The sequence below is a fragment of the Bos taurus genome, chromosome 3 (assembly GCF_002263795.3).
Source record: "Bos taurus isolate L1 Dominette 01449 registration number 42190680 breed Hereford chromosome 3, ARS-UCD2.0, whole genome shotgun sequence".
In the NCBI taxonomy this organism is placed as follows: Eukaryota; Metazoa; Chordata; class Mammalia; order Artiodactyla; family Bovidae; genus Bos; species Bos taurus.
The window spans coordinates 12,180,506-12,206,884 of record NC_037330.1 but is presented as its reverse complement, the minus strand read 5'-3'; the positions used below and the strand labels follow the sequence as shown (position 1 = coordinate 12,206,884).

The 26,379-nt window shown below is 41.9% G+C and overlaps 1 pseudogene; it reads left to right on the top strand.

Moving 5' to 3' along the window:
- LOC132344824 (ferritin heavy chain-like) overlaps window positions 1-24,307 on the top strand; it is a 36,677-nt pseudogene extending 12,370 nt beyond the window's left edge.
- Window positions 24,308-26,379: the final 2,072 nt, after the last annotated feature.

Sequence of the window (26,379 nt, the reverse complement as noted above, 5' to 3'; positions counted from 1 at the left end):
GAAACTCTGCATTCTGATGCTTATATCTTTCCTTTTCTCCTTTGCTTTTCGCTTCTCTTCTTTTCACAGTTATTTGTAAGGCCTCCCCAAACAGCCATTTTGCTTTTTTGCATTTCTTTTCCATGGGGATGGTCTTGATCCCTGTCTCCTGTACAATTTCACGAACCTCATTCCATAGTTCACTAGGCACTCTATCTATCAGATCTAGGCTTTAGGTATAGAGTTAGGTTATTTATTTGACGTTTTTCTTGTTTGTTGAGGTATGCCTGTATTGCTATGAACTTTCCCCTTAGCACTGCTTTTATAGTGTCCCATAGGTTTTGGGTTGTTGTTTTTTCATTTTCATTCATTTCTATGTATATTTTGATTTATTTTTTGATTTATTCTGTGATTTGTTGGTTATTCAGCAGTGTGTTGTTCAGCCTACATATTTTGGAATTTTTAATAGTTTTTCTCCTGTAATTGAGATCTCATCTTACTGCATTGTGGTCAGAAAAGATGCTTGGAATGGTTTCAGTTTTTTTGAATTTACCAAGGCTAGATTTATGGCCCAGGATATGATCTATCCTGGAGAAGGTTCTGTGTGTGCTTGAGAAAAAGGTGAAATTCATTGTTTTGGGGTGAAATGTCCTTAAATATCAATTAGGTCTAACTGGTCTACTGTATCGTTTAAAGTTTGTGTTTCCTCGTTAATTTTCTGTTTAGTTGATCTATCCATAGGTGTGAGTCGTGTATTAAAGTCTCCCACTATTATTGTGTTATTGTTAATTTCCCCTTTCATACTTGTTAGCATTTGTCTTAGATATTGCAGTGCTCCTATGTTGGGTGCATATATATTTATGATTGTTATATCTTCTTCTTGGGTTGATCCTTTGATCATTATATAGTGTCCTTCTTTGTCTCTTTTCACAGCCTTTGTTTTAAAGTCTATTTTATATGATATGAGTATTGCTACTCCTGCTTTCTTTTGGTCTCTGTTTGCATGGAAAATCTTTTTCCAGCCCTTCATTTTCAGTCTGTATGTGTCCCCTGTTTTGAGGTGGGTCTTTTGTAGACAACATATATAGGGGTCTTGTTTTTGTATCCATTCAGCCAGTCTTTGTCTTTTGGTTGGGGCATTCAATCCATTTACATTTAAGGTAATTATTGATAAGTATGAACCCGTTGCCATTTGCTTTATTGTTTTGGGTTCGAGTTTATACACCCTTTTTGTGTTTCCTGTCTAGAGAATATCCTTTAGCATTTGTTGGAGAGCTGGTTTGGTGATGCTGAATTCTCAGCTTTTGCTTGTCTGAAGAGCTTTTGATTTCTCCTCATATTTGAATGAGATCCTTGCTGGGTACAGTAATCTGGGCTGTAGGTTATTTTCTTTCATCACTTTAAGTATGTCTTGCCATTCCCTCCTGGCTTGAAGAGTTTCTATTGAAAGATCAGCTGTTATGCTTATGGGAATCCCCTTGTGTGTTATTTGTTGTTTTCCCCTTGCTGCTTTTAATATTTGTTCTTTGTGTTTGATCTTTGTTAATTTGATTGATATGTGTCTTGGGGTGTTTTGCCTTGGGTTTATCCTGTTTGGGACTCTCTGGGTTTCTTGGACTTGGGTGATTATTTCCTTCCCTATTTTAGGGAAGTTTTAAACTATTATCTCCTTAAGTATTTTCTCATGGTCTTTCTTTTTGTCTTCTTTTTCTGGGACTCCTATGATTCGAATGTTGGAGAATTTAACACTGTCCTGGAGGCCTCTGAGATTATCCTCATTTCTTTTAATTTGTTTTTCTTTTTTCCTCTCTGATTTATTTATTTCTACCATTCTATCTTCTACCTCATTAATCCTATCTTCTGCCTCCGTTATTCTACTATTTGTTTCCTCCAGAGTGTTTTCGATCTCATTTATTGCATTATTCATTATATATTGACCCTTTTTTATTTCTTCTAGGTCCTTGTTAAACCTTTATTGCATCTTCTCAGTCCTGGTCTCCAGGCTATTTACCTGTGATTCCATTTGGATTTCAAGATTTTGGATCATTTTCACTATCATTATTCAGAATTCTTTATCAGGTAGATTCCCTATCTCTTCCTCTTTTGTTTGGTTTGGTGGGCATTTATCATGTTCCTTTACTTGCTGGGTATTCCTCTGTCTCTTCATCTTGTTTATATTGCTGAGTTTGGGGTGTCCTTTCTGTATTCTGGCAGTTTGTGGAGTTTTCTTTATTGTGGAGATTCCTTGCTTTGGGTGGGGTTGTACAGCTGGCTTTTCAAGGTTTCTTGATTAGGGAAGCTTGTGTCCGTGTTCTGGTGGGTGGAGCTGGATTTCTTCTTTCTGGAGTGCAATGAAGTGTCCAGTAATGAGTTATGAGATGTCAATGGTTTTGGAGTAACTTTGGGCAGCCTGTATCTTGGAGCTCATGGCTGTGTTCCTGTGTTGCTGGAGAATTTGCGTGGTATGTCTTGCTCTGGAACTTGTTGGCCCTTGTGTGGTGCTTGGTTTCAGTGTAGGTATGGAGGCATTTGATGAGCTCCTGTCGATTAATGTTCCCTGGAGTCAGGAGTTCTCTGGTGTTCTCAGGGTTTGGACTTAAGCCTCCTGCTTCTGGTTTTCAGTCCTATTTTTACAGTAGTCTCAAGACTTCTCCTTCTATACAGCACCATTGATAAAACATCTAGGTTAAAGATGAAAAATTTCTCCACAGTGAGGGACACCCAGAGAGGTTCACAGAGTTACATGGAGAAGAGAAGAGGGAGGAGGGAGTTAGAGGTGACCCGAATGAGATAAGGTGGAATCAATAGAGGAGAGAGCAAGGTAGCCAGTAATCACTTCCTTGTGTGCACTCCACACCTGGACCGCTCAGAGATGTTCACAGAGTTATACAGAGAAGAGAAGAGGGAGGAAGGAGACAGAAGTGGCCAGGAGGATAAAAGGGGGAAAATCAAAAGAAGAGAGACAGATCCATCCAGTCATCAGTTCCCTAAGTGTTCTCCACCGTCTGAAACACACAGAAATTCACAGAGTTGGGTAGAGAAGAGAGGGGGTAGGGAGGAGACACAGGTGACCTGGTAGAGAAAAAGCAGAGTCCAAAGAGGGAGAGAGCAGTCAAGCCAGTAATCTCCCTCCCAAGTAAAAATGGGTACTGAAGATTGGGTTCTTAAAGGTACAAAATTGATAACAAATACCCAAAAGCACAGATTAAAAATCTAGAGTAGAGTTTTGAATTTCAAAAATACAATATTAAAGAAAAGAGGAAAAAAAGTCACAAAAATTATAATATATATATATATATGTATGTAGTTGGCTTTTAAAAAATAGGGTCTTTTTTTTTTGCAAAGTAATAGTAGGTTATAAAAGTGAAAATTAAAGGAGTAATAGAGAACTTAAAAATTAAAAAAATTAAAAAAAATGATCGTGAAAGTATTAGAAATATATCTAGGACTTTCTCTGGTGTTGTTGTGGGTATTGTGGCGTCAGTTCATTTTCGGATAGTTCCTTGGTCCAGCTTATATTTCTCAAGATCTATAGGCCCCTTCCTATGTAGTTGGTACTAACGACAGGGTTTTGATCTTTTGCACCTGTCTCTTCCAAGGCGGTTCCCTCTGTTTTAGCTTCTTTTGTTTGCTGGTCTCTTCAGTGTCTGATTTCCGCCCTGACACAAAGGGGGCGGTGGTGGACACATTTTTTAGGCTCACTTGTTCAGTTGCGCTGTGGGGAGGGAGGGATGCTGCAAACAAATAACACTGGCGTGTGCTCGTAGTGCCTCAGCCACACTGGGCCTGCCCCGCTCACGGCGCGTGTACCCTCCCTACCCACACTGCTCAGGCTCTAGGTTGCTCCACTGCTTCTCTAGGTTGCTCTGAGGCCGGCCCTGGGCTGCATGCATCTCCCAGGTCTAAGCCGCTCAGGTTCAGGTACTCGGGTAGTCCTCAGAGGTGCAGACTCAGTTGGGCCTGCGTTTTGTGCCCTTCCCAGGTCTGAGCAGCTCAGGTGATGGGGTGTTTGGTGAGCGTGGTCACTGTGACTTATCGCCTCCCCCGTTCCTGCCACTCAGTTTTCTGGGTGTACAACCGGCGCACTTTCTCAGGTGGATGTTGACTGACCAGAACCCCAAGAAGTCTTAGTTAGCAAAGAAGCCTGCTTACAGTTTTGTAGATAATGTCTCTCTGGGGCTGCAATCACACCCTTCCAGCTCTGGCTGCCTGTTACCGGAGGGGGATGGTCTGCAGCTGGCTATCTCTGTTGAGTCCTTTGTTCTGTGCGCAGGCCTGGCGGTGTCTTAGGTTAGGGCTGGCTTTTTGCATGGTAGTTATCCCACAGTCTGGTTTGCTAGCCAAAGTTAGTTCGCTCAGATTGCGCTCGGGGCATTCAGGCCAGATTCTTTAAGCAATGCAGCCCGCACCTCCCTTCCCAGTCCCCGCTTGCTAGTGGCAGGAGCAGGCGTCTGTGCTGCTTCTCCGCTGGGGGAGTTACCATTGGGCTTGTAATCTGTGGGGTTTAATTATTTATTTATTTTTCCTCCCTGTTATGTTGCCCTCTGTGCTTCCAAGGCTCACCACAGACTCGGCAGTGAGAGTGCTTCCTGGTGTTTGGAAACTTCTCTCTTTTTAAGACTCCCTTCCCGGGACAGAGCTCCGTCCCTACCTCTTTTGTCTCTTTTTTTGTCTTTTATATTTTTTCCTACCTCCTTTCAAAGACAATAGGCTGCTTTTCTGGGTGCCTGATGTCCTCTGCCGGCATTCAGAAGTTGTTTTGTGGAATTTACACAGCGTTTAAATGTTCTTGTGATGAATTTGTAGGGGAGAAAGTGGTCTCCCCATCCTATTCCTCTGCCATCTTAGGACCGCCCTCCTGTATTACTCTTTTTAACTTGATACACAGTTTACTGTCATTTAAAGGTGCTTGATAAGGTTGATGTTGGACAGTCTGTAGGTAATTGCAACTTGATCTTCCAGATGACATGTAACTATTTGATTCCAAAAAGTTCACTCACTTGGGGAATTACTATAATTAAAATAAAACGTTCTTGTATGTGTGTATATATATATATATATATATATATATATATATATATATATATATAAAGAAAGTTGACCAGACATCATTTTGGTTTTCTTACTTTGTTCTGAATTCTTCAGAAGAGAAATATTGCATTCTCCTAATAACCAATATTTGAGGCATGTTATTTTTTATTTTTTTCCTCAGGCTTATAGTTGTAGAATATTTCCAGGATATCCAAGTGTACTGAAACAGTATGAGAAAAGTCAATAAATGATGCACAGCATCCAAACTGGAAAAAATTAAGCAACAGGAAGATAGTGAACAATAAAGAAGTCTTCTCACCAACAAAAACGTGTCAGTAATTTCCTAATTTATTTTTGTCCTGAAGAAACATTCTCAGGGGAATAGGTGTGAATATGCAGTGAGTTTGGGCTTCCCAGGACTTCCCTGGTGGCTCAGATGGTAAAGAATCCAACCGCAATTCGGGAGACCTGGGTTTGATCCCTGGGTAGAGAAGATTCCCTGGAGGAGGGCCTGACAACCTACTCTAGTATTCTGGCCTGGAGAATTCCATGGACAGAGGAGCCTGGTGGGCTACAGTCCATGGGGTTGCAAAGAGTTGGGAACGACTGAGCGACTTTCACTCACTTAACTTTGGGCTCTAGTGGTAAAGAACCCTCCTGCCAAAGCAGGAGATGTAAGAGATGGGAGTTTGAATCCCTGGGTCAGAAAGATCCCCCGGAGGAGGGCATGGCAACTCACTCCAGTATTGCCTGGAGAATCCCATGGACAGAAGAGTCTGACAAGCTACAGTCCATGGGGTCACAACTGAAGTGACTTAGCATGCACGCATGCATGTGGTGAGTTTGAGACGAGCTTCAGTTGGCATGCTGTCCTTAGAGAATGTACTCGAGGAGAAATCCCATATATATGTAGGTGTGTGTGGGTGTATGTGCTCCCAGTGTGGCAGTGCTTCCTTCAGAGCTTTCATTTCATCCTGCACTAGAGTTCTCATTAGTGAAAAAGCCTATAAATGTACTGAGTTTGAGAAAATGTTTCACTACATCACAGCCTCAGTGAGTACTGCAGAGACCTGCCTGTACTATAAAAATAGAAACAGTTTTCATTTGAGTCTCAGATCTCATTGTGTATCAGAGAACATCTCCCCGCACCCCTCCGCCCACCCCACCCCCCCCCCTGCCCCCGCCGCCATCTTTCAGGGAGAAGACAACCTGGGAGAAATACTGAAAAAAGTACTGAAGAGAGAAAATACTTTCTTAGGCCATTGAGAAGGATAATTGCAAATTGTCTGCTGATGTCAGTTAGTTTACCAAAAAAAAAAAAAAAAACCAGGGTGGGGTCATTTTGAACCAGGACTCTAGGTTCTATTTGGGCTGAAGAAATTGGTCAGCTATGGAGATCCCTCAGTCAGTATCTCCTGTCCACATACCCTCACCACTGTTACTCAGCTTCCATTACTTGCCCCAACATCAGGCCTGTCACTTTTTCAGTTACACCCTCCTCTGTTTCTTTTGGCGATGCCCATAGCATGTGGGACCAGGGATCGATCCCCTGAAGTGGAAGCATGGAGTCTTAACCACTGGACCACCAGGAAAATCCCATGCTCTCCTTTCTGTGTTCTCATATCTGTGTGGACTATATTTGTGATTGCAGTACCATGACCTCCACTTGCTTCAACCTCTAGTTCTTTTACCCATCTCTTTATGCTCCAGTATTCTTGGGCTTCCTTTGTGGCTCAGCTGGTAAAGAATCTTCCTGCAATGTGGGAGACCTGGGTTCCATCCCTGGGTTGGGAAGAACCCCTGGGAAAGGGAAAGGATACCCATTCCAGTATTCTGACCTGGAGAATTCCATGGACTGTATAGTCCATGGGGTCGCAAAGAGTCGGACACGACTGAGAGACTTTAACTTTTGATCAGCTGGGCTTCTCTGGTGAGTCAGATGGTAGAGAATCCATCTGCAGTGCAGGAGACCTGGATTCCATCACTGGGTAGGGAGGATCCCTTGGAGAAGGGACTGGCTACCTGCTCCAGTATTCTTGCCTGGAGAATTCCATGGACAGAGGACCCTGGTGGGCTACAGTCCGTGCTATCACAAACAGTCGGACACAATTTAGCAACTAACACTTTTGATCAGCTTCTTTGTTCTCTTGTCTTGGATTCAGGAGCTAGAATTTAGATTCTTTATCACTATGTATAATGTTCCCCTCTATGCCTTTCATTTTCATTTAAAAATAAAAGGATTGGATTAAAGTTGAAGTCACCTCTCACTCTTTTGTAACTTGCTGACTCCCTCCTACTGGGAACTGCCTGAGGTTACATACTATCTTCCCAGGTGACTCATAAATCTAATTGAATAAAGGGTTCCTGGGAAAAGACACTCTACAGTAGAAGGGAAAGTAAGAACAATTTTACTACAAATGGGAGATGGTGCTTCTTGATTGTTGTTCAGTCTCTCAGTCATGTCTGACTTTTTGGGACCCCATGGACTGCAATATGGCAAGCTTCCCTGTCCTTCACCATCTCCCGGAGCTTGCTCAAACTTATGTACATTGAGTCGGTGATGCCATCCAACCATCTCATCCTGTGTTGCCCCCTTCTCCTGTCCTCAATCTTTCCTGGCATCAGGGTCTTTTTCCAGTGATTCAGGTCTTCACATCAAGTGGCCAAAGTATTGGAGTTTCAGCATCAGTCCTTCCAATGAATATTCAGGGTCGATTTCCTTTAGGATTGACTGGTTTGATCTCCTTGCTGTCCAAGGGACTCTCAAGACTCTTCTCCAGCACTACAGGTCAAAAGCATCAATTCTTTGGCACACAGCCTTCTTTATGGTCCAACTCTCATATCCATACATGACTACTGGAAAAACCATAGCCTTGACTAGATGGACCTTTGTTGACGAAGCACTGTCTCTACTTTTTAATATGCTGCCTAGGTTTGTCATAGCGTTTCTTCCAAAGAGCAAGCATCTTTTAATTTCATGGCTGTAGTCACCATCTGCAATGATTTTGGAGCCCAAGAAAAAAAATCTGTCATTGTTTCCATTGTTTCCCTATCTATTTTCGATGAAATGATGGGACCAGATGCCATGATCTTAGTTTTTTGAATGTTGAGTTTTAAGCCAGCTTTTTCACTCTCCTCTTGCACCTTCATTAAGAGGCTCTTTAGTTCTTCCTTGCTTTCTGCCATCTGCATAGCTGAGATAGCTGATATATCTGAGGTTACTGAAATTTATTCTGGAAATCTTGATTCTAGCTTGTGCTTCATCATTTTGCATGATGTACTCTACATATAAGTTAAATAATCACTAAACTTAAAATAATGAGGCTATGCTGGATCATGGAAAAAGCAAGAGGGTTCCAGAAAAACATCTATTTATGCTTTATTGACTATGCCAAATCCTTTGACTGTGTGGATCACAAGAAACTGTGGAAAATTCTGAAAGAGATGGGAATACCAGACCACCTGACCTGCCTCTTGAGAAATCTGTATGCAGGTCAGGAAGCAACAGTTAGAACTGGACATGGAACAACAGACTGGTTCCAAATAGGAAAAGGAGTGCGTCAAGGCTGTATATTGTCACCCTGCTTATTTAACTTATATGCAGAGTACATCATGAGAAATGCTGGGCTGGAAGAAGCACAAGCTGGAATCAAGATTGCCAGGAGAAATATCAATAACCTCAGATATGCAGATGATACCACTTATGGCAGAAAGTGAAGAGGAACTAAAAAGCCTCTTGATAAAAGTGGAAGTGGAGAGTGAAAAAAGTTGGCTTAATGCTCAACGTTCAGAAAACGAAGATCATGGCACCCGGTCCCATCACTTCATGGGAAATAGATGGGGAAACAGTGGAAATAGTGTCAGACTTTATTTTTCTGGGCTCCAAAATCACTGCAGATGGTGACTGCAGCCATGAAATTAAAAGACACTGACTCCTTGGAAGGAAAGTTATGACCAACCTAGATAGCATATTCAAAAGCAGAGACATTACTTTGCCAACAAAGGTCTATCTAGTCAAGGCTATGATTTTTCCTGAGGTCATGTATGGATGTGAGAGTTGGACTGTGAAGAAGGCTGAGCGCCGAAGAATTGATGCTTTTGAACTGTGGTGTTGGAGAAGACTCTTGAGAGTCCCTTGGACTGCAAGGAGATCCAACCAGTCCATTCTGAAGGAGATCAGTCTTGGGTGTTCTTTGGAAGGAATGATGCTAAAGCTGAAACTCCAGTACTTCGGCCACCTCATGCAAAGAGTTGACTCATTGGAAAAGACTCTGATGCTGGGAGGGATTGGGGGCAGGAGGAGAAGGGGACGACGGAGGATGAGATGGCTGGATGGCATCACTGACTCGATGGACATGAGTCTGAGTGAACTCCGGGAGTTGGTGATGGACAGGGAGGCTTGGCGTACTGCGATTCATGGGGTCGCAAAAAGTCGGACACGACTGAGCGACTGAACTGAACTGAACTGATGCTGGATTATCCAGGTGGCCCAGTGTAATCACAGGAATGCTTAAGAGGAAGAGGAAGGCAGGAAACGGACAGGCGGCAGCACAAGGACACAGCCGCCACTGCAGGCTCCAGAGCTGGAAGGAGAGGCCGCAAGCCAAGGCACAAGACGGCCTCTAGATGCTGCAAAGGGAATCCACCCTCTAGCAGGAACACGACCCTGCTGACACCTTCCTGGAGTCTACCCAGTGAAACTCGTTTCAGACTTCTAACCTCTCAATCTATACGTTGATACAATGGGGTATTTTGAGCCACTCAATCTGTGCCTACCTTCAACACTGCCTGCCTCATTTTGTCTATTCCTGTAACTTATAGCCCCTTGAAAATCATGCACCCAACTCAAGCCTCATAGTTTGGTAGTGCATTAAAATAGACCTTCAACACCTTCACCTTTGTTGCTTTTCAGTCGCTCAGTGGTGTCCAGCTCTTTGCAACCTCTTGGACTGCAGCATGCCACACTTCCTGGTCCTTCACCGTCTCCTGGAGTTTGCTCAAACTCATGCCCATTGAGTTGGTGATACCATCCAACCATCTCATCCTCTGTCATCCCTTTCTACTCCTGCCTTCAATCTTTCCCAGCATCAGGGTCTTTTCTGATTAGTCGGCTGTTCACACCAGGTGACCAAAGGATCAGAGCTTCAGCTTCAGCATCAGTCCTTCCAATGAATATTCAGGGTTGATTTCCTTTAGGATTGACTGGTTTGATCTCCATGCTGTCCAAGGCACTCTCAAGAGTCTTCTCCAACACTACAGTTTGAAGGCCATCAATTCTACAGCCCTCAGCCTTTTTTATTGTCCCTCCCTCCTTGGGGACCCCCGGACTTCTTATCAACCTGCCTAGGAATTGACTGTCTCAATACCAAGTGAAACTGGTAGAACAGGGTTGCCCGAATTGTGAGACCGTACTACGAGTAAGCAAATCTGAGTAAGCTGAGAACAATGGCCTTGAAGCAGGATTCTTGCCTATAGTTAGGTTTTCTGTGCCCATCATTGCATGGTTTATGGGAGGGCCAACCAAGCCAAAAAATCAGGCCCATAATAGACAACAGCAGTCAAAGAAGGAAGAAATGCATTATTACATCAGGTCTGAGGGGGAAGTGAGGATTCACACAGTGCAATTAATCGCAAATTTACAAGTTAGAATGTGTCCAGAACAGCACTGTCTAATGAAAATGAAGAGGAAGCCACACATGGAATTGAACAGTTTCTAATAGTCATGTTTAAAAGGTAAAAAGAACCAGATACAATTAATTTTAACATATTTAACTCAATGTATCCAAAATATGAAACTTTCATTGTGCAATCAATATTTTAAAAATTGGAGGGAGATTTTTATCTTATTTTGTATATTTAAATTTTTGAAGTCTCATATGTATTTTATACTTACAACACATCTCAGTTCAACTGGTCATATTTCACATCCCAGTAGTCACCTGGAGATAATCTACCATATTGAATAGTGCAGATCTAGAGAAAGTTGGAGTTTTGCAGTGGGAAAAGGGGCAGTGTAAGTGGTTCAGGACTTTTCCTATAAAGGTCCATATAGTCAAAGCTAGGCTTTTTCAGTAGTCATGTACAGATGTGAGAGCTAGACAATAAAAAAGGCTGAGGGCTGTAGAATTGATGCCTTTGAACTGTGGTATTGGAGAAGACTCTTGAGAGTCCCTTGGACAGCAGGGAGATCAAACCAGTCCATTCTAAAGGAAATCAACCCTGAATATTCACTGGAAGGATTGATGCTGAAGCAGAAGCTTCAATACTATGGCCACCTGATGTGAACAGCCGACTAATCAGAAAAGACCCTGATGCTGGGAAAGATTGAAGGCAGGAGTAGAAAGGGATGACAGAGGATGAGATGGTTGGATGGTATCACCAACTCAATGGGCATGAGTTTGAGCAAACTCCAGGAGACGGTGAAGGACCAGGAAGTGTGGCATGCTGCAGTCCAAGAGGTTGCAAAGAGCTGGACACCACTGAGCGACTGAAAAGCAACAAAGGTGAAGGTGTTGAAGGTCTATTTTAATGCACTACCAAACTATGAGGCTTGAGTTGGGTGCATGATTTTCAAGGGGCTATAAGTTACAGGAATAGACAAAATGAGGCAGGCAGTGTTGAAGGTAGGCACAGATTGAGTGGCTCAAAATACCCCATTGTATCAACGTATAGATTGAGAGGTTAGAAGTCTGAAACGAGTTTCACTGGGTAGACTCCAGGAAGGAGTCAGCAGGGTCGTGTTCCTGCTAGAGGGTGGATTCCCTTTGCAGCATCTAGAGGCCGTCTTGTGCCTTGGCTTGCGGCCTCTCCTTCCAGCTCTGGAGCCTGCAGTGGCGGCTGTGTCCTTGTGCTGCCGCCTGTCCGTTTCCTGCCTTCCTCTTCCTCTTAAGCATTCCTGTGATTACACTGGGCCACCTGGATAATCCAGCATAGCCTCATTATTTTAAGCTTAGTGATTATTTAACTTATATGTAGAGTACATCATGCAAAATGATGAAGCACTAGCTGGAATCAAGATTGCCAGAAGAAATTTCAATAACCTCAGATATATCAGCTATCTCAGCTATGCAGATGGCAGAAAACGAAGAGGAACTAGAGACCCTCTTGAAGAAGGTGCAAGATGAGAGGGAAAAAGCTGGCTTAAAACTCAACATTCAAAAAAGTAAGATCATGGCACTTGGTTCCATCACTTCATCAAAACTAGATGGGGAAACAATGGAAACAGTGACAGATTTTTTTTTTCTTGGACTCCAAAGTCACTGCAGATGGTGACTGCAGCTATGAAATTAAAAGATGATTGCTCCTTGGAATGAAAGCTATGACAAGTCTAGACAGCATATTAAAAAGCAGAGACATTACTTTGCCAACAAAGGTCCATCTAGTCAAAGCTATGGTTTTTCCAGTAGTCATGTATGGATATGAGAACTGGACCACAAAGAAGGCTGAGTGCCAAAGAATTGATGCTTTTGACCTGTAGTGCTGGAGAAGAGACTTGAGAGTCCCTTGGAAAGTGAGAGAGTCAATTCCTAGGCAGATTGATAAGAAATTCAGGGTACCCAGGGCGGATAAAGGGGTCTGGGGCTCTCGAAGTGGAGATTGAGGGTCTGGAATTCTCAAGGAGGAGAAAAGGACAAAGGTTTTTTTTTTTTTCCCCCCTCTGCATTTCTTAGTCTCAGTCAATTACACAACTCAGTTTAAGTTCTGTACTAAGGATTATATACAACAACAATGTATCCGGCTGGAGGATAGTTTCTCCTGAAAACTTTCTGACTAATCCTGATATCTTAGAATGTATATTATGGGAGTGGCTCTGGAGGATTTTTCTATTGTTAAATTCTAATCTTGTTATCCTAAAATGTAAATTGTGGAAGTAGGTCTGGTAAAATTTTCAGAAACGAGACATTCTTTTGATTCATTGTAATCACTAATTAAAAGGTATATATATAGGTCTTTAGTTTCTTTAGGTAGATATATTCCTAAGTATTTTATTCTTTCCGTTGCAATGGTGAATGGAATTGTTTCCTTAATTTCTCTTTCAGTTTTCTCATTATTAGTGTATAGGAATGCAAGGGATTTCTGTGTGTTGATTTTATATCCTGCAACTTTACTATAATCATTGATTAGTTCTAGTAATTTTCTGGTGGAGTCTTTAGGGTTTTCTATGTAAAGGACCTAATGCATATATATGGAATTTAGAAAGATGGTAACAATAACCCTGTGTACGAGACAGCAAAAGAGACACCGATGTATAGATCAGTCTTATGGACTCTGTAGGAGAGGGAGAGGGTGGGGAGATTTGGGAGAATAGCATTGAAACATGTATAATATCATGTATGAAATGAGTCGCCAGTCCAGGTTTGATGCACGGTACTGGATGCTTGGGGCTGGTGCACTGGGACGACCCAGAGGGAGGGTAGGGGAGGGAGGAGGGAGGAGGGTTCAGGATGGGGAACGTGGGTATACCTGTGGCAGATTCATTTCAATATTTGGCAAAACTAATACAATATTGTAAAGTTAAAAAAAAAAAAAGGTATATAACTCCGTTGCTAACACTATCAAGGGGGTACTCTTTCTGCCCCCTTCTGATGTCTATGTCAGAAGCTTTCTCTGTCCCTTTTATACTTTAACAAAACTCTATTGCACAAAAGCTCTGAGTGATCAAGCCTTATCTCTGACCACGGATTGAATTCTTGTCTTCTGGAGGCCAAGAATCCCGGCATCTTTTTATGGGTCAGCAGCAACCTTTCAAAAGCACAGTGATGAAACCAGTCAATCCTAAAGGAAATCAACCCTCAATGTTCATTGGAAGGACTGATGCTGAAGCTGAAGCTCCGATAATTTGGCCACTTGATGTGAAGAGCTGACTCACTGGAAAAAGACCCTGATGCTGGGAAAGATTGAAGGCAAGAGGAGAAAGGAGCAGCAGAGGATAAGATGATTAGATAGCATCATTAACTCAATGGATACGAGTTTGAGCAAGCTTTGGGAGATGGTGAAGGACAGGGAGGCCTGCCATTTGCAGTCCATGGGGTCCCAAAGAGTCAGACATGACTGAGAGACTGAACAACAACAATTCAAGAAGCACCATCTCACCATCTCCCATTTGTAGTAAAATTGATCTTGCTTTCCCTTCTACTGTAGAGTGTCTTTTCCCAGGAACCCTTTATTCAATTAGATTTATGAGTCACCTGGGAAGATAGTGTGTAACCTCAGGGAATTCTCAGTAGGAAGGAGTCAGCAAGGCTTAACCCCAGTTACAAAAGAGTGGGAGGTGACTTCAACTTTAACTAATCCAATGCTTTAATTTTCAAGTGAAAATGAAATGTATAGAGAGGAGCATTATACATAGTGATAAAGAATCTAAATTCTAGCTCCTGAATCCAAGACAAGAGAACGAAGAAGCTGATCAAACATGTTAGTCACTTAGTTGTGTCCGATTGTCACCCCATAGACTGTAGCCCACCAGGCTCTTCTGTCCATGGAATTCTCCAGGCAAGAATACTGCAGTGGGTAGCCATTCCCTTCTCCAAGGGATTCTCCCTACCCAGGGGTGGAATCCAGGTCTCCTGCATTGCAGATAGATTCTTTACCATCTGATTCACCAGGGAAGCCCATCTGATCAAAAGAGTTTGGTGAAAGAACTGGAGGTTTAAGCAAGTGGCAGTCATGGTACTACAGTCACAAATATAGTCCATGCAGGTATGAGAACAAGTAAAGGAGAGCGTGGGACTTTCCTGGTGGTCTGGTGGTTAAGGCTCCATGCTTCCACTGTAGAGGATTGATCCCTCGTCCCACAAGCTATGGGCATGGCCAAAAGAAAGACAAGAAGGAAAGGAGAGTGTAACTCTGAAAAAGTGACAAGGCTGGTGTTTTGGCCAAGTAGTGGAAGCTGAGTGAGTAACAGTGGTAAGGGTGTGTGGGGAGGAGGTACTGACAGAAGGATTTCCATGGTTGACCAATTTCTATAGCTCAAACAGAACCAACACCTAGAGTCCTGGGTCAAACTGCCCCCTACTCCTTTTTTTTTTTTGGTAAACTAGCTGACATCAGCAGAGAATTTGCAATTATCCTTCTCAGTGGCCTAAGAAAGTGTTTTCTCTCTTCAGTACCTTTTTTTTAGTGTTTCTGCCAGGTTGCCTTCTCCCTGAAACATTGCCAAAAAAAAAAAAAAAAAAGTTGTTCTCTGATACACAATGAGATCTGAGATTCAGACGAAAACTGTCTCTGTTTTTACAGTACAGGTCTCTCCTACTTACCAAGGTGGAATGCGGTGACACTTTTTCTCAAACTCAGTACATTTATAGGCTTTTTCACTAATGAGAATTCTAGTGCTGGATGAAATGAAAGCTCTGAAGGAAGCATTGCCATACTGGGTGTATGCTTGCATGCACACACACACACATACACACACTTGGATTTCTCTTCCAGTACCTTCTCAAAGGACAGCATGCCAAATGAAGTTCTTCCCAAGCTCACCTCATGTATGCGTGCAGCCTGCATTGCTTCAATCGTGTCCGACTCTTTGTGACTCCGGGGACTGTAGCCTGTCAGGCTGCTCCGTCCATGGAATTCTCCAGGCAAGAATACTGGAGTGGGTTGCCATGCCCTCCTCCAGCGAATCTTTCTGATCCAGGAATGGAACCTACATCTCCTACATCTCCAGCTTTGGCAGGAGGGTTCTTTACCACTAGCCCCACCTGGGATGCCCAAACTCACTGCACATTCACACCCATCCCTCTGAGAATGTTTCTTCTGGACAAGGACATCTTAGGGGAAATTACTGACACTTTTTTCTTGTTGAGAAGCCTTCTTTATTGTCCACTATCTTCCTGTTGTTGAATTTTTTACAGTTTGGATGTTGTGCAGCATTTATTGATCTTTTTTGTACTATTTCAGTATGCTTTGAAACTAGACCTGAGAAAAAAATTAAAGAAAAACATGTCTCAAATATTGGTTATTCGGAAAATCCAGCTTTTCTCTTCTGAAGCATTCAGAACAAAGGAAGAAAACCACAATGATGTCTGGTTAACTTTCAATTATCCTGTTCACTTTCCACTGTTAATCTTCAGCTCTCATTAACCATTTTGGGCTTCCCTGCTGGCTCAGAGGTTAAAGCCTCTGCCTGCAATGTGGGAGACCCGGGTTTGATCCCTGGGTTGGGAAGATCCCCCAGAGAAGGAAACAGCAACCCAGTCCAGTATTCTTACCTGGAGAATCCCATGGAGAGAGGAGCCTGGTAGGCTACAGTCCATAGGGTCGCAAAGAGTCGAACAGTACTGAGCAACTTCACTTTCTTTTTAAGAGAAGCACAATAAAGCAAAAATCATGCTTTGAAGGATATAATAAGCAGATCTAGATGTTCTACAGCCATACGTTTTCTAAAGGCTTGGCTGAAATGAGACTTTAATATGAGATGTTATTAACTCATTCTCTAAAGTAGATCTACCACAGCATCCATCAGATGACACCTTTTAGACTTTTGAGGGTTTCCCAGGTGGCGCTAGTGGTAAAGAATCCACTTGCCAATGCAGGAGACATAAGAAGCTTTAGGTTAGATCCCTGGGTCGGGAAGATCCCCTGGAGAGGGTATGGCAACCCACACCAGTACTCTTGCCTGGATAGAGGAGCCTGAACTGAACTAAACTGATTAGAAACTTTAATTTTATCTGCAACTTTAATTCCTCTTTGCGATGTAACCTAACATAATCACACATTCTTGGGATTAGGATATAGATATCTTCCAAGAACCATTGGCTAGGTCTGGAAACTATACCTAAATCCCTCAGATTTATGTAAGCACTTACCCTCATGATCATGCATTTCTTGTATTCAATAATACATTATATTACAATGCATCTGTGTGGTTTTTCTCTCATATTGATCAAATACATGATGTCTTTCCAATACCTCCAGCTCTGTTACCAGCAAGGTGGCCCATAATTCAGTTCAGTTCTGATACTGATTACCTGGAGTTAGAGTCAGAGGGAATCACAGGTGGCTCAGTGGTAAATAAACTACTTGCCAATGCAGGTAATATGGATTCAATCCCTGGGTCAGGAAGATCCCTTGGTGAAGGAAATGGCAATATTCTTACCTGGAAATCCCATGGACAGACGAGCTTGGCAGGCTACAGTTCATGGGGCTGCAAAGAATTGGACACAACTAAGTGTGCACGCATGTGAAAGAGTAGACTGCCAGATATTTCTCTGGTGAAATGGGTTTATTTGAGATCAGCAGAGAATTTCAGTTTGGAGTCTGTAATTCATGAGCAGGTAGGGAAAGAGAATACTTTTATAGAGGGAACAGAAAGTTGGGAGAGTCAAAGTAAACAAAGAGTCAATGGCTTTTCATTGGCTGAGTCCTTGACAGGAAAGAAGAGGCATCTTTCCTCTTCCTGCTGGACTCTTGTTATCATTGTGGGGCTTGAGAGCTTCCCCTTCTGGTTTCCTGACTATATTTAATTGAAGCATCTGTTTGTTAATTTTTCATACTTAATTAAAGTTGTGAACCTAAATAAAGATGGGAGGTAATAATCAAGCAGAGAACATTTATTTGGGAACAAAGAATTGCAATTCAGAACACATAGATTCAGATAGCAACCCAACCAGTGTCCTGCTAAGGAATAAAACCCAGAGGTTTTTGAAGGCAGAGAAGGACAGTTTGCCTTACAAGAGGTGGAGGCAAAAGTTAGTCTTGTCTAAATTTGATTGATTGCCAAGATTATCACTCAGATCAGATCAGATCAGTCGCTCAGTCGTGTCCGATTCTTTGTGACCCCATGAATCGCAGCACACCAGGCCTCCCTGTCCATCACCATCTCCGGGAGTTCACTTAGACTCACGTCCATCGAGTCAGTGATGCCATCCAGCCATCTCATCCTCTGTTGTCCCCTTCTCTTCTTGCCCCCAATCCCTCCCAGCATCAGAGTCTTTTCCAATGAGTCAACTCTTCGCATGAGGTGGCCAAAGACTGGAGTTTCAGCTTTAGCATCATTCCTTCCAAAGAAATCCCAGGGCTGATCTCCTTCAGAATGGACTGGTTGGATCTCCTTGCAGTCCAAGGGACTCTCAAGAGTCTTCTCCAACACCACAGTTCAAAAGCATCAATTCTTTGGCACTCAGCCTTCTTCACAGTCCAACTCTCACAACCATACATGACCACTGGAAAAACCATAGCCTTGACTAGATGAACCTTTGTTGGCAAAGTAATGTCTCTGCTTTTGAATATGCTATCTAGGTTGGTCATAACTTTCCTTCCAAGGAGTCAGTGTCTTTTGATTTGATGGCTGCAATCACCATCTGCAGTGATTTTGGAGCCCAGAAAAATAAAGTCTGACACTGTTTCCACTGTTTCCCCATCTATTTCCCATGAAGTGATGGGACCGGGTGCCATGATCTTCGTTTTCTGAACGTTGAGCATTAAGCCAACTTTTTCACTCTGCACTTTCACTTTTATCAAGAGGCTTTTGAGTTCCTCTTCACTTTCTGCCATAAGGGTGGTGTCATCTGCATATCTGAGGTTATTGATATTTCTCCTGGAAATCTTGATTCCAGCTTGTGTTTCTTCGAGCCCAGCGTTTCTCATGATGTACTCTGCATATAAGTTAAATAAGCAGGGTGACAATATACAGCCTTGACATACTCCTTTTCCTATTTGGAACCAGTCTGTTGTTCCATGTCCAGTTCTAACTGTTGCTTCCTGACCTGCATACAAATTTCTCAAGAGGCAGATCAGGTGGTCTGGTATTCCCATCTCTTTCAGAATTTTCCACAGTTTATTGTGATCCACACAGTCAAAGGCTTTGGCATAGTCAATAAAGCAGAAATAGATGTTTTTTTGGAACTCTCTTGCTTTTTCCATGATCCAGCAGATGCTGGCAATTTGATCTCTGGTTTCTCTGCCTTTTCTAAAACCAGCTTGAACATCTGGAAGTTCATGGTTCACATATTGCTGAAGCCTGGCTTGGAGAATTTTGAGCATTACTTTACTAGCGTGTGAGATGAGTGCAATTGTGTGGTAGGTTGAGCATTCTTTGGCATTGCCTTTCTTTGGGATTGGAATGAAAACTGACCTTTTCCAGTCCTGTGGCCACTGCTGAGTTTTCCAAATTTGCTGGCATATTGAATGCAGCACTTTCACAGCATCATCTTTCAGGATTTGGAATAGCTCAACTGGAATTCCATCACCTCCACTAGCTTTGTTCGTAGTGATGTTTTCTAAGGCCCACCTGACTTCACATTCCAGGATGTCTGGATCTAGGTGAGTGATCACACCATCGTGATTATCTGGGTCATGAAGATCTTTTTTGTACAGTTCTTCTGTGTATTCTTGTCATCTCTTCTTAATATCTTCTGCTTCTGTTAGGTCCATACATTTCTGTCCTTTATTGGGCCCATCTTTGCACGAAATGTTCCTTTGGTATCTCTGATTTTCTTGAAGAGATCCCTAGTCTTTCCCATTCTATTGTTTTCCTCTATTTCTTTGCATTGATCACTGAGGAAGGCTTTCTTATCTCTTCTTGCTATTCTTTGGAACTCTGCATTCAGATGTTTATATCTTTCCTTTTCTCTTTTGCTTTTCACTTCTCTTCTTTTCACAGCTATTTGTAAGGCCTCTCCAGACAGCCATTTTGCTTTTTTGCATTTCTTTTCCATGGGGATGGTCTTGATCCCTGTCTCCTGTACAATGTCACGAACCTCATTCCATAGTTCATCAGGCACTCTGTCTATCAGATCTAGTCCTTTAAATCTATTTCTCACTTCCACTGTATAATCATAAGGGATTTGATTTAGGTCATACCTGAATGGTCTAGTGGTTTTCCCTACTTTCTTCAATTTAAGTCTGAATTTGGCAATAAGGAGTTCATGGTCTGAGCCACAGTCAGCTCCTGGTCTTGTTTTTGCTGACTGTATAGAGGTTCTCCATCTTTGGCTGCAAAGAATATAATCAATCTGATTTTGGTGTTGACCATCTGGTGATGTCCACGTATAGCGTCTTCTCTTGTGTTGTTGGAAGAGGGTGTTTGTTATGACCAGTGCATTTTCTTGGCAAAACTTTATTAGTCTTTGCCCTGCTTCATTCCGTATTCCAAGGCCAAATTTGCCTGTTACTCCAGGTGTTTCTTGACTTCCTACTTTTGCATTCCAGTCCCCCATAATGAAAAGGACATCTTTTTTGGGTGTTAGTTCTAAAAAGTCTTGTAGGTCTTCATAGAACCGTTCAACTTCAGCTTCTTCAGTGTTACTGGTTGGGGTATAGACTTGGATTAGTGTGATATTGAATGGTTTGCCTTGGAAAGGAACAGAGATCATTCTGTCGTTTTTGAGATTGCATCTAAGTACTGCATTTCGGACTCTTTTGTTGACCATGATGGCCACTCCATTTCTTCTGAGGGATTCCTGCCCGCAGTAGTAGATATAATGGTCATCTGAGTTAAATTCACCCATTCCAGTCGATTTCAGTTCGCTGATTCCTAGAATGTTGACATTCACTCTTGCCATCTCTTGTTTGACCACTTGCAATTTGCCTTGATTCATGGACCTGACATTCCAGGTTCCTATGCAATATTGCTCTTTACATCATCGGACCTTGCTTCTATCACCAGTTACATCCATAGCTGGGTATTCTTTTTGCTTTGGCTCCATCCCTTCATTCTTTCCGGAGTTATTTCTCCACTGATCTCCAGTAGCATATTGGGCACCTATTTGTATGACAAGTTGCAGGTGTTCTTGCAGAGTCCTTGGAATATTTGTGGTTTGGCTCAGTTCAAAAGTTTATAGTTCCTCCTACCTGCTGAGAATGTGCATTACGTTCACCACCTTAATGACCTCCTGGCTACACTTTAAAGTCCCTTGACACAAGTGGCTCTATCTTATTTCACAATCCACAAAGTGAAAGCCTTTATTTTCAACCTTCAACTATTATTTATGACTGATCAAGGGAAAAAATCTAACATTTCATTCAATAATTTTATTCAACAAATATGTTATTGACTGCTTGAGACATTCTTTGTAATGTTCGGGATGCTAGGTGAACAAGAGGGAATTTAGCACATTTCATGACCTCACGTTGCTTGCTTACATTTTTAAGTTGAGTGGCAGACAATGAAGAGCTGAATATCTAAATATATAACATGACATCAGGTAATTATACATATTATGAAGAAAAGTAAAGCAGTGTAGGGAGAAAAACCTACAGGGAGAAGGAGTGGCAGGAAGGAGATGGAGCTTCATGTAACGTGATGTTAATAATGCTATCTGGGGTGTTAAAGAAACAGCAGACCTCAAATGAAGTCCTCTGTTCTCATGACAGCAAACCAAGACTTAATTGCAGCTTCAATCTCTACCAGGAATGCTGCTTTTAAATACAATCTGAAATTTCCTGATCAGTACTAGTATGAACAAAGACTAGCTAAGAATGTTGCTTACCACCAATTCTACATGGATTTAGTTGTAACCCTGTTAAGTCACTGACCAACAGTGCAGTGATTTAATTTCCTCTCAAAGGAAATTAATTTCCTTTGAGAGGAAATTAAGACAATAACAGGATGAGGTCCTCTGTGTTTTGGACAAGCAGCCTCCTTAGATAGATGTATATTGCAGAAAGAATTTTAATGAACCCAGATTCTTGCACTTACCAGTATGATGAAATAAAATCTGTGTTTTAAGACAGGGCAAGAAAATTCAAACATAAAATTCTCTCTCTGTGTGTTTGTGTCTTCTCCCTTCCTCTCTAAAGTGCACTGAGCATCTGCCTTACATGTTAATCAGAGCTCTTCCAAGATGAGAGTGCCTGCTCAGCAGCAAAGATCATTTTTCCCCTCTCTGATGCTAGCGATGTAAGCACTTAAAAGAATAACATTATTTCCCAACTCTGTAGGGGGTTGAAGTGACTTACTGCTTGCTCTGTATGCACTTACCTGGACTGTATATATTATGTAAAATATCTGAATGTCATTTTGGTGCACAAAAATGTATATGACCATGCCTTTGACTTCTAACAGGTGAAACAGTTCCTCAGAACTTCTGAGCATCTGTCTTCCAGGCTATGATCCTCAGTTTGGCTCGAATAAGATTCCCTCTTTTCTTCTGAACCTGATGGTAAATTGAATTTTCATTGACACATACATAGAAAAATTATTAGAATTGTTAACTTTGGATAGCTTGTCTTTGTGCCTAGATTTTGTCTGTTACCAAGATGCCTGACACATATTCTCTAGTCAAAAATCATGTGTGTGTGTGTGTGCGCGTGTGCACTAAGTTGTGTCCCACTCTTTTGTAACCCTATGGACTGTAGCCCATCAGACTCCTCTGTCCATGGGATTTCCCAGGCAAGAATACTGGAGTGAGTTGCCATGTCCACTTCCGGGGTCTTCCTAACCCGGAAATCTAACTCATGTCTCCTCCATTGGCAGGCAGATTCTTTACCACTTAAGGCACCTGGGAAGCCTAGTCAAAAATCGTATATACATGTATATACTGTCTCCTCTCCTACCTTTTGGGAGCAATTTCTTCACAGCCACTGAGATACTGTCTCCCTAGCTTTTGGTTATCATCCTCAGTAAGATCTTGAATAAAACTGAAACTCACAACTCTCATGTTGTGCATTTTTCTGTAAGCCAACATGAAGTAATCTGCATAAAAAAACTACTGACTTTCCCTCCCTGCAAAAGAGGATGACCTGATCTGAGCAGTTTTTTTTTTTTTGCCAATAATTTCCTTATCCTCTCTTTTTTCTGTCTGTAGAAACCTTCCATTTTGTACAACTCCTTGGAGTACCTTTCTGTTTTCTAGATGGGATGCTGCATGATTCATGAACCATTGAATAAAGTCGATTAAATTTCATTTTTACTCTACTGCATTCTGTTTTCTAACAGGGGGATGAGGATTCCAGGCAGTGAGAAACACTGTGCAAAACATCCTGAAGTGAGAATTTGATTGGTGGTTTTGTGGAACAATGAAGAGGCCCAAGTGTGACTGTTGCCAAGTGAGTGAGGAGAAAAGAGGCAGGAAGTTGAGCAAGGGTGGTCCAGTGGCTAAGACTTTGTGCTTCCAATGTAGGGGGCCCAGGTTTGATCCCTATTCAGGGAATTGATCTCACATGCTACAACTAGGATCTGATGCAGCCAAACAAGTTTAAAAAAAAATTTTTTTTTTTTAACCCAATGCACAAACTAAGGGGGGGGGGGGGAAGAGAAGAATTTGAGCCAGAGAAATATGACAGGGGATCAGATCCTTCAGGCCCTTGTAGGGTTCAGGCTCTGGATTCTACTCTGAGTGAAATCAGAGCCATTGGACAGTTCTGAGCAGATAAGCACCGTGACTTAACATTCTTTAAAAGGCCCTTTCTGGCTAAATTAAGAAGTATAGGTTGCAAAATTGAGGCAGAGAGAGACCAGTGAAGAGACTACTGCAACAGTCCCAATGTAAAAAAGAAATGTGATATGGAGCAGTTGTAGTGGTGGTGATGAGAAGTGGTAGGATGCTGGATATATATTTAAAGGTTAAATTGATGGATTTCCTGATGGGCTGGAAAAAAGAAAGATGTCAAATGGTGATTCCAAAGTTTTTTTTTTTTTTTTTTTTTTATAAGAACCAATGTGACATTGATTAAGATGAGAAAACTGGCATAGGATGAGTCTGAGGAGGGGCAAGAAGCAGGAACTTGGCTTGTGGGCATGTTAGGTATTTTTGTCTAGCTGATGATAATGAACCAAATACATGCAACATTTTGGTCAAACCAAAGAAACTTCACAACTCTGTGAGGAGATATTAATTGTCCCCACTTTTTAGATGAGGAAATTGGGATTCAAGGAAGTGAAGAACCTTGTCCAAGTTGACACAGCCGGAACAAGTTAGACTTGTTGTTGAGACTGTAACTGAGCAGGACCCTATGGGGCCTTCCCAGGACAGGCCTTCCCCCACAGCCTCTGCTTTAGCTCTTCTCTGAAGTACCTAGATAACTTTATTTGATGCACATTTCTTGAATTGTTTTACAGATGTGACTCCCATACCCCAACAAATGGAAGATGTTAACCACTTGATGACCAGGAGCACACAGGCCCAGGCCTCCTAGTACTTCAGACTGATAATGTTAGCCCCTGTGACACCATCCTGTTACCTCACCTTCAGCCAGTCAGAGAATTGTGGTTGAGCTGATCACATACCCTGCAACCTCCCTCCGTCACCTGGGTTTTAAATATGCTTTACCAAAATGCTTAGGGGAGCTTGTGGCTTTTTAGTGGTTGAGCCACCCGTCTCCTTGCACGGGCCTGAAATAAACCTTTCTCTTCTCTAAACCCCAAAGTCTAGGTTTTTTTGGACTTACTGTACATTGGGCACATGAACTTGTGCTAATAAGACAAGGGTTTCCAGTGTGGTCTTCTAGGTTCTCTTAAGCATCATGGTTGCCTCAGCTCCTCACAGTTTGTAGCACAATAAAGCTAAACAACCAGACAACGGACACACTGCTAAGTCCTCCTGTGGCTCATGACCTGAATTAGACAATAACTTTTTTTACCTTGTCATAGCTTCTTATAGACTGTGTTTCTTCTGAATCTACTGCAGCTTTGTGGTTGGTAGCCAGGAATTTTAAAACACGGGCTTAATGCTCTTTTTAACATGGAATATGTGTCTCCATTTTTACAATTTACATGTATAATGCAAATCTGGTTTTTAATATTTATATGTAGCTTTGAAAAAAGCAAAAAGATGATTTTTTTCTATGTATTTTGCCCATATATCAATTTTGTTAATTTGTGCTTTGAATGGGAGTGTTGACTTCCTTTGTTATGATCATTTTAACTTCTCATAAGTTTAACCAGACATTGGAAAGCTTAAAATATCAGGTAGTTACCAAACAATTATATTAGGTGATAATTCTCCACTTTTCCTATAGTGAATAAACCACTAAGTTCTTTTATACTTTTTTTTCCTCTAAATATGAATGTTTGCTTCCAGACCATTAGCAACTTGTTAGAGAAACTATAAAGCAGCATAACCTAAAGTGAAAATGAAACCTTGCAATTCAAGATCAATCTCAAATTCATAACAGCAACATGAGACAGTGTGAAACTAGCATTCGATATTCTTTAAGTCATTTTTTTACTAAATTTTCTGGGGATATACCTTTTGGTCAATGAGGTGCACTTGTTTTTAAATACCAACTAGTAATTCCATTCAATTTATTTTCTTGTTTGGCCACGTCATGTGGCATGTGGGATCTTAGTTCTCTAACTAAGGTTTATAACACATGTCCTCCTACAGAGGAAGCACAGAATTACAACCACTGGACCCCTAGGGAAGTCCTTCATCTAATTTTTCAAATCAAAATTCCAGATGCTGTTTTGAATGCTGGGATATAGAACAGTGAAAAAAAAATGGATTAAAAACATAACACCCTCATGGAGCTTAATTTCTAATGAGGAGAGATGTGTTCAGTGAAAACAATTATAGCGTTAAGAGTAGGCAAGGCTATCCAGGTTAGATGAGGGCTTGTCTGACTGTTGTTGGGATTCTATGGTTGAGAGTTAAAAAAAAATGGGGAGGAACAGGAGGGAGTTAAAATGAGAGTTCTGAGAGTGAGTTAGGATGTCAAGGTGGAGGGGAGTCAGTATCTACGGGTGGAGAAGAACTTCACTTAAGAGCCTTGTTTGGTGGGAAATGGAACTAAGGGTCTACTAGGTGATCATTAAATATTTATTGAAAAAAATTTACCAAATTCTCCATGTCCGGATAACTTATTTTATATAGATTTTTGTTTTATTAAAGGCTTAAATAGAATTGTCTATCAGTTCAGTTCAGTCGCTCAGTCGTGTCTGACTCTGTGACCCCAAGTACTGCAGCACATGCCAAGCTTCCCTGTCCATCACCAACACCTGGAGCTTTGCTCAAACTCATGTCCATTGAGTTGGTGATGCCATCCGACCATCTTATCCTCTGTCATCCCCTTCTCCTCCTGCCTTCAATCTTTTCCAGCATCAGGGTCTTTTCCAATGAGTCAGTTCTTCACATCAGGTGGCCAAAGTATTGGAGTTTCAGCTTCAGCATCAGTCCTTCCAATGAATATTCAGGACTGATTTCCTTTAGGATTGACTGGTTTGGTCTCCTTGCAGTCCAAGGGACTCTCAAGAGTCTTCTCCAACACCACAGTTCAAAAGCATCAATTCTTTGGTGCTCACTTTCTTTATAGTCCAACTCTCACATCTATATATGCTGCTGCTGCTGCTGCTAAGTCACTTCAGTCATGTCCGACTCTGTGCGACCCCATAGATGGCAGCCCACCAGGCTCTGCCATCCCTGGGATTCTCCAGGCAAGAACACTATAGTGGGTTGCCATTTCCTTCTCCAGTGCATGAAAGTCAAAAGTCAA